Here is an 8,995-nt window from a genome sequence, read left to right on the forward strand (position 1 = left end):
CCATGAGTCACAGCATGCCAGGCCTCCCTGTCCATCACCAACTCCCAGAGTTCACTCAAACTCATGTCCATCGAATCGGTGATGCCATCCAGCCATCTCGTTCTCTGTCGTCCCCGTCTCCTCCCACCCTCAATCCCTCCCAGCATCAGAGTCTTTTCCAGTGAGTCAACTCGTCACATGCAAGCTTCCTCCAATTCATCTGCAGTGATTCAGCATCCAAAATGGGTGTGAGCAGTGACGTCAGTGTTTGTTTAATGTTCATTATGTGCCACACATTGTTCTAGTGATCTTTCCTTATGCTGTGCCTCAGTCCAGAACAGTGGTTTAAATCTGGGCATGATTTGGCCCCCAAGAAATACATGGTGGTATTTTTGGTTGTCCCAACTGGGACGAGTGCTCTGGCATCTAGTTGAAAGGGGTCAGGGATGATCCTGAACATGCTATCAACAAGAAATTACACTAGCTTTTTGCCATTTAAAAAAAAAAAATTTAAGCTATTGACAATTCAAAAAAAAAAAATGCAGTGCATCTATTGTGTGCCATATTAACATTCTTAATGATACAATGAAATATAAAAATGTATGGAATATTTGAAAATTAAAAAGAAACTAAATGAAATAAATCTAATTTCCTTTCATTCCTCCAAGCTTCCTAGATGCTGTGTTTTAATTTTTGATTGAAGGACATTGCTGTACAATGTTTTGTTGGTTTCTGCTATACAACAACGTGAGTCAGCCACAGGTGTACATATACCCCCTGCCTCTTGAACTACCCCCACCTTTCACCGCAACCTACCCCTCTAGGTTGTCAAAGAGCACCAGGTTGAACACCCTGCGTTACACAGCACAAAACTTCTGACTCGCTGTTTTACAGGTGGCAATGTAGTTTTCAGTGTTACTTTCTCAGTTCATCCACCCTCTCATTCCCCCACGGTGTCCATAAATCTGTTCTCTACCTCGGCATCTCTAGTCTGCCCTGTGAATAGGTTCATCAGTACCATTTTTTTGATTCCATATATATGCATATCCTCTCTTTGACTTAATTCACTCTGTATAACAGGCTCTAAGTTCATCCACCTCACTAGAACCGACTCAAATGTGTTCCTTTTATGGCTGAGTAATATTTCATTGTGTATATATGCCACAGCTTCTTTATCCAGTCATCTATTGATAGACGTCTAGGTTGCTGCCATGTCCTAGCTATTGTCAATAGTGCTGCAACAAACATTGGGATACATGTGTCTTTTTCAGTTACGCTTTTCTCAGGGTATATGCCCAATAGTGGGATTGCTGGCTCATATGGTAGTTTTGTTCCTAGTTTTTAGAAATCTCCACACTGTTCTCCATAATGGTTGTATCAGTTTACATTCCTACCAACTGTGCAAGAGGGTTCCTTTTCCTCCACACCCTCTCCATCATTTATTTGTAGGGTTTTTGATGGTAGCCCTTCTGACCCATGTGAGGCGATACCTCATTGTAGTTTTGATTTGCATTTTCTCTGATAATGAGCAATGCTGTACATATTTTTATGTGTTTGTTGGCCATCTGTATGTCTTCTTTGGTGAAATGTCTGTTTAGGTCTTCTCTGCTTTTTTTGATTGGGCTGTTTGTTCATCTGATATTGAGCTTCATAAACTGCTTTTATATTTTGAAGATTAATCCTTTGTCGATTGCTTCATTTCCAATTATTTTCTCCCATTCTGAGGGTTGTCTTTTCACTGATTTGTTCTTAATCAATTTTGTTATTACACTGTAGGTGACTTACAAGATTCTGTTTCTTATACCAAAGTGAGTCAGTTACACATCTATATGTATCCATTCTTTTTAGATTCTGTTTCCATAAGGCCTTACAGAATACTGAGTAGAGTTTCATGTGCTATACAAATGGTTCTTATTAGTTATCTATTTTGCAATATGTATAGTAGTGTATACCTATCAATCCCAATTTATCCTTTGCCCTCTCCCCCTAGGTAATCATATATTTGTTTTCTACATCTGTGATTAAGTTTATGTTTTGTAAATAGCTTCATTTGTACCACTATTTAGATTCCAAATAAAAAAATGATATCATGTGATATTTGCCATTCTCTGTCTGGCTTCACTCAGTATGACAATAATAGATTCATCCATGTCACAAATAGCATTATTTCATTCTTTTTTTAAATTTATTTATTTTAATTGGAGGCTAATTACCTTATAATATTGTATTGGTTTTGCCATACACTGACATGAATCTGCCCTGGGTGTACATGTGTTCCCCATCTTGAACCCCCCTCCCAACCCCTCCCCAGATCATTCCTCTGGGTCATCCCCATGCACCGGCCCCAAGCATCCTGTATCATGCATCGAACCTGGACTGGCAATTCGTTTCACATATGATAATATACATGTTTCAAAGCCATTCTCCCAAATCATCCCACCCTCGCCCTCTCCCACAGAGTCCAAAAGACTGTTCTATACATCTGTGTCGCTTTTGCTGTCTTGTATACAGGGTTATCATTACCATCTTTCTAAATTCCATATATATGCGTTAGTATACTGTATTGGTGTTTTTCTTTCTGGCTTACTTCACTCGGCATAATAGGCTCCAATTTCATCCACCTCATTAGAACTGATTCAAATGTATTCTTTTTAATTGCTGAGTAATACTCCATTGTATATATGTACCACAACTTTCTTATCCATTCGTCTGCAGATGGACATCTAGGTTGCTTTTGTCCTGGCTATTATAAACAGTGCTCTGATGAATATTGGAGTACATGTGTCTCTTTCAATTCTGGTTTCCTCACTGTATATGCCCAGGAGTGGGATTGCTGGGTCATATGGCAGTTCTATTTCCAGTTTTTTAAGGAATCTCCACACTGTTCTCCATAGTGGCTGTACTAGTTTGCATTCCTACCAACAGTGTCAGAGGGTTCCCTTTTCTCCACGCCCTCTCCAGCATTTATTGCTTGTAGACTTTTGAATAGCAGCCATTCCAACTGGCATGAAATGGTACCTCATTGTGGTTTTGATTTGCATTTCTCTGATAATGAGTGATGTTGAGCATCTTTTCATGTGTTTGTTAGCCATCTGTATGTCTTCTTTGGAGAAATGTCTGTTTAGTTCTTTGGCCCATTTTTTTATTGGGTTGTTTATTTTTCTGGAATTGAGCTGCAGGAGTTGCTTGTATATTTTTGAGATTAATTCTTTGTCAGTTGCTTCATTTGCTATTATTTTCTCCCATTCTGAAGGCTGTCTTTTCATCTTGCTTATAGTTTCCTTTGCTGTGAAGAAGCTTTTGATTTTAATTTCATTCTTTTTATGGCTTTCTGAGTAACTTTAAGGCTAATAGAGTTTTGCCAAGAGAACACACTGGTCATAGCAAACACCCTCTTCCAACAACACACGACTCTACACATGGACATCACCAGATGGTCGATGCCAAAATCATATCAATTACATTCTTTGAAGCCAAATATGGAAAAACTCTATACAGTCAGCAAAACCAAGACCAGGGGCTGACTGTGGCTCAGATCATGAACTCCTTATTGCCAAATTCAGACTTTAATTGAAGAAAGTAGGGAAAACCACTAGACCATCCAGGTATGACCTAAATCAAATCCCTTATGATTATACAGTAGAAGTGACAAATAGATTCAAGGGATTAGATCTGATAGAGTGCCTGAAGAACTATGGATGGAGGTTCATGACATTGTATAGGAGGCAGTAATCAAAACCATCCCCAAGAAAAAGAAATGCAAAAAGGCAAAATGGTTGTATGAGGAGGCATTACAAAGAGCTGTGAAAAGAAGAGAAGTGGCAGGCAAGAAAAGGAAAGATATACCCATTTGAATGCAGAGTTCCAAAGACTAGTAAGGAGAGATAAGGAAGCCTTCCTCAGTGATCAATGCAGAGAAATAGAGGAAAACAATAGAATGGGAAAGACTAGAGATCTCTTCAAGAAAATTAGAGTTGCCAAGGGGACATTTCCTGCAAAGATGGGCATAATAAAGGACAGAAATGGTACGGACCTAACAGAAGCAGAAGATTTTAAGAAGAGGTGGCAAGAATACACAGAAGAACTATACAAAAAAAGATCTTCATGACCCACATAATCACGATGGTGTGATCACTCACCTAGAGCCAGACATCCTGGAATGCGAGGTCAAGTGGGCCTTTGGACGCATCACTACAAACAAAGCTAGTGGAGGTGATGGAATTTCAGTTGAGCTATTTCACATCGTGAAAGATGATGCTGTAAAAGTGCTGCACTCAATATGCCAGGAAATTTGGAAAACTCAGCAGTGGCCACGGGTCTGGAAAAGATCAGTCTTCATCCCAGTTCCAAAGAAGGGCAGTGCTAAAGAATGTTCAGACTATCAGACAGTTTTGCTAACTTCCCAGGCATACTTTGGGTTTTGCTGACAAATGTTTATTTCAGTTTTCCAGGCACTTCCCAGATGTTTGTGCTGGTATATTGCATGAAATCTGTCTCAAAACCCTCAGTACATGAGTATGTCTTCTTGAGGCTCCTACTAGGCCAGTGAGAGCTCAGACTGACGTAACCAAGCCACAGGAGAAGGACTTAGTCTTTTCATGAAGAAAGGAGAATTGCACTGTTTCTCTCAAGCTTATCAAGAAAAATTCCCTCACTTCATCTTTGACCTCATGATATTTCTCAGTTTTACTGCATTTCCTTATTTGCTGTTTATACTCATGAGATTCCAAGCAATCACTGAGTAGCTGTCAAATGAGAGGATATGAAACCTTCAAAATCACCATCTAGGGGCTAAAATATAAGAATGGTATTTCTGAGAAAAATGTGCAAAACTTGCATACAGATGGAACATTACTTTTTATGTGTGAAGACATCAGGCAAACCAGGATCAAGTGAAAGGAAATGTCTTTGAAACAACAGTATTTGTGATTTATTCTCATCTTCTGTATTTCAGGCTAATTATCTTTGTTTGAGGTGAAAAACTAAAAAGGACTTAATCTGTTTTTGAAGTTCAGCTCCATCATATTAGGCAGAATATATATGAAGCTTCTTACAGATGGAACTAGGACCCAGTAATTATGTAAAAATTAATAGCAACTGCATTTATAATATTTTACTTCTTGGCAAATTTCATTTATTGATTCCTTAGAGGCAATCCACTCCCGTATTCTTGCCTGGAGAATTCCACGGACAGAGAAGCCTGCCAGACTACAGTCCATGGGGTCGCAAAGAGTCGGACATGACTGAGTGACTATCACACACACAGGCTCATAATTGTTCTAACTCTCTAAGGAACTAACTGTGCACACCATTGAACTAGCAGTCTCAATTTAAGATCAAGAAAGGGAAATGAAGACTGTGTTTTAATGGTGTAAATTTTAGGTGAAATGGGTAATGTATGCAAAATCTTATATATATGTTTTTTACTAAGGCAAGAAATGGTGGTGACTAAAGGCTGAATTCTGGAAAAGATTCTGATGCTGGGAAGGATTAGGGGTGGGAGGAGAAGGGGACAACAGAGAATGAGATGGCTGGATGGCATCACCAAGTCAATGGACATGAGTTTGAGTGAACTCTGGGAGTTGGTGATGGACAGGGAGGCCTGGCATGCTGTGATTCATGGGGTTGCAAAGAGCTGGACACGAGTGAGCGACTGAAAAAAAAAAAGGCTGAATTCTGGAGTAAATTAGACAGGGAACAGAATAGAAGCTCTGTGGTTGTATTTACTGTTTGAGCAAGTTTACTATCCCCTCCAGGCTGTTTTGTGATCAGTAAAATTGGAATGATAAAAACTTTCTAAAGGAATTGTTGTAGGTAATAATTAAGTGCCTGACATACAAGTAAGCAAGCTTTATGAGCACTGTTCTCTTATTTCAAGAATTTTTTCCTTCTGATAAAGAAGGAGAGGGAGACTGAATTTTTGAACACCCAATTTTCAGTCTATGTAATGTGTAATATATGGGCTTTCTTGGTGGCTCAGTGGTAAAGAATCCACCTGCCAAAGTAAGAGATGCAAGAGACGTGGGTTTGATCCCTGGGTCAGGAAGATCCCTTGGAGAAGTAAATGGTAACCCATTCCCATTCTTGCCTGGGAAATCCCATGGACAGAAGAGCCTGGTGGGCTACAGTCCACCATCAACTGAGAACAATGAAAAGCAAAGATCAATTATATGAGTGCCCTTGGTCTCACAGATACCTTTTTGGTCAAATCAGAATTTGAACTAAAGTTGTTGGACACCTAACCCCTAGGCTCTTATCCAGTACCATGCACTGATGGCTGCTCAATGCTCCTTTTGGGGGTTTGTGAAAGCAGACAGTGAGAGGGGTTCAATAAACCAAGTATCCTCAAAGGCTACTTCACTTTCTCAGGGCTACCCAGTGACAATACCAAAACTGATACCAGCTTTCTGAGTCCTACCTGTGGAGGTTTCATATGTCCCAGGCAGCGTCTTGAAGCTTGCTAGTCTCATAATAATTAAAAAAAAAAAAAATAGGTCCCTTAAACCAATGCCCTTTCATCCTTTCTCATTTAAATAGGCCTACTCATGCACTTTAAGCCTTCAACCTTAAGGCTTAAAGCTCAAAATTCAGAAAACTAAGATCATGGCATCCAGTTCCATCACTTCATGGCAAATAGATGGGGAAACAATAGACACAGTGGCAGATTTTATTTTGGGGGGCTCTAAAATTTCTGCTTCATTGACTATGCCAAAGCCTTTGACTGTGTGGATCACAATCAGTTCAGTTCAGTTCAGTTCAGTCGCTCTCCGCGACCCCATGAATCACAGCATGCTAGGCCTCCCTGTCCATCACCAACTCCCGGAGTTCACTCAAACTCATGCCCACAGAGTCGGTGATGCCATCCAGCCATCTCATTCTCCGTCGTCCCCTTCTCCTCCCGCCCCCAACCTTTCCCAGCATCAGAGTCTTTTCCAGTGAGTCAACTCGTCGCATGAGGTGGCCAAAGTATTGCAGTTTCAGCTTTAGCATCAGTCCGTCCAATGAACATCCAGGATTGATCTCCTTTAGAATGGACTGGTTGGATCTCCTTGCAGTATAAGGGACTCTCAAGAGTCTTCTCCAACACCACAGTTCAAAAGCATCGATTCTTCGGCGATCAGCTTTCTTCACAGTCCAACTCTCACATCCATATATGACCACAGGAAAAACCATTGCCTTGACTAGACGCACCTTGGTTGGCAAAGTAATGTCTCTGCTTTTTAATATACTATCAAGGTTGGTCATAACTTTCCTTCCAAGGAGCAAGCGTCTTTTAATTTCATGGCTGCAATCAGCAACTGCAGTGATTTTGGAGCCCAAAAAAATAAAGTCTGACACTGTTTCCACTGTTTTCCCATCTATTTCCCATGAAGTGATGGGACCAGATGCCACAATAAACTGTGGAAAAGTCTGAAAGAGATGGGAATACCAGACCACCTGACCTGCCTCTTGAGAAACCTGTATGCAGGTCAGGAAGCAATAGTTAGAACTGGACATGGAACAACAGACTGGTTCCAAATAGGAAAAGGAGTACGTCAAGGTTGCATATTGTCACCCTGCTTATTTAACTTATATGCAGAGTACATCATGAGGAACGCTGGGCTGGAAGAAGCACAAGCTGGAATCAAGATTGCCGGGAGAAATATCAAAAACCTCAGATATGCAGTGGAGAAGGAAATGGCAACCCACTCCAGTGTTCTTGCCTGGAGAATCCCAGGGACAGGGGAGCCTGGTGGGCTTCCGTCTGTGGGGTCGCACAGAGTCGGACACGACTGAAGTGACTTAGCAGCAGATATGCAGATGACATGACCCTTATGGCAGAAAGTGAAGAGGAACTCAAAAGCCTCTTGATGAAAGTGAAAGAGGAGAGTGAAAAGGTTGGCTTGAAGCTCAACATTCAGAAAACAAAGATAATGGCATCTGGCCCCATCACTCCATGGGAAATAGATGGGGAAACAGTGGAAACAGTGTCAGACTTTATTTTTTTGGGCTCCAAAATCACTGCAGATGCTGATTGCAGCCATGAAATTAAAAGACGCTTACTCCTTGGAAGGAAAGTTATGACCAACCTAGATAGTATATTAAAAAGCAGAGACATTACTTTGCCAACAAAGGTCCATCTAGTCAAGGCTATGGTTTTTCCCGTGGTCATGTATGGATGTGAGAGTTGGACTGTGAAGAAAGCTGATCGCCGAAGAATTGATGCTTTTGAACTGTGGTGCTGGAGAAGACTCTTGAGAGTCCCTTGGACTGCAAGGAGATCCAACCAGTCCATTCAATGGAGATCAGTCCTGGGTGTTCATTGGAAGGACTGATGCTAAAGCTGAAACTCCAATACTTTGGCCACTTCATGCAACGAGTTGACTCACTGGAAAAGACTCTGATGCTGGGAGGGATTGGGGGCGGGAGGAGAAGGGGACAACAGAGAATGAGATGGCTGGATGGCATCACCGACTCGATGGAGGTAAATTTGTGTGAACTCCAGGAGTTGGTGATGGACAGGGAGGCCTGGTGTGCTGTGATTCATGGGGTCGCAAAGAGTCGGACACGACTGAGCAACTGAACTGAACTGAAAATCACTGCAGATGGTGACTGCAATCATGAAACTAAAAGGCGCTTACTCCTTGGAAGGAAAGTTATGACCAACCTAGACAGCATATTAAAAAGCAGAGACATTACTTTGCCAACAAAGGTCTGTCTAGTCAAGGCTATGGTTTTCCCAGTAGTCATCTGGATGTAAGAGTTGGACTATAAAGAAAGGTGAGTGCCAAAGAATTGATGCTTTTGAACTGTGGTGTTGCAGAAGACTTTTGAGAGTCCCTTGGACTTGCAAGGAGATCCAACCAGTGCATCCTAAAGAAAATCAATCCTGAATATTCACTGGAGGGACTTCAATGATGTTGAAGCTGAAACTTCAATATTTCGGCCACCTGATGCAAAGAGCTGAGTCATTGGAAAAGACCCTGATGCTGGGAATGATTGATGGCAGGAGGAAAAGGGGATGACAAAGGATGAG

The sequence above is a fragment of the Moschus berezovskii genome, chromosome 24 (genome assembly GCF_049115385.1).
Source record: "Moschus berezovskii isolate FMDL1 chromosome 24, NW_MosBer_1.0, whole genome shotgun sequence".
Taxonomy (NCBI): Eukaryota; Metazoa; Chordata; class Mammalia; order Artiodactyla; family Moschidae; genus Moschus; species Moschus berezovskii.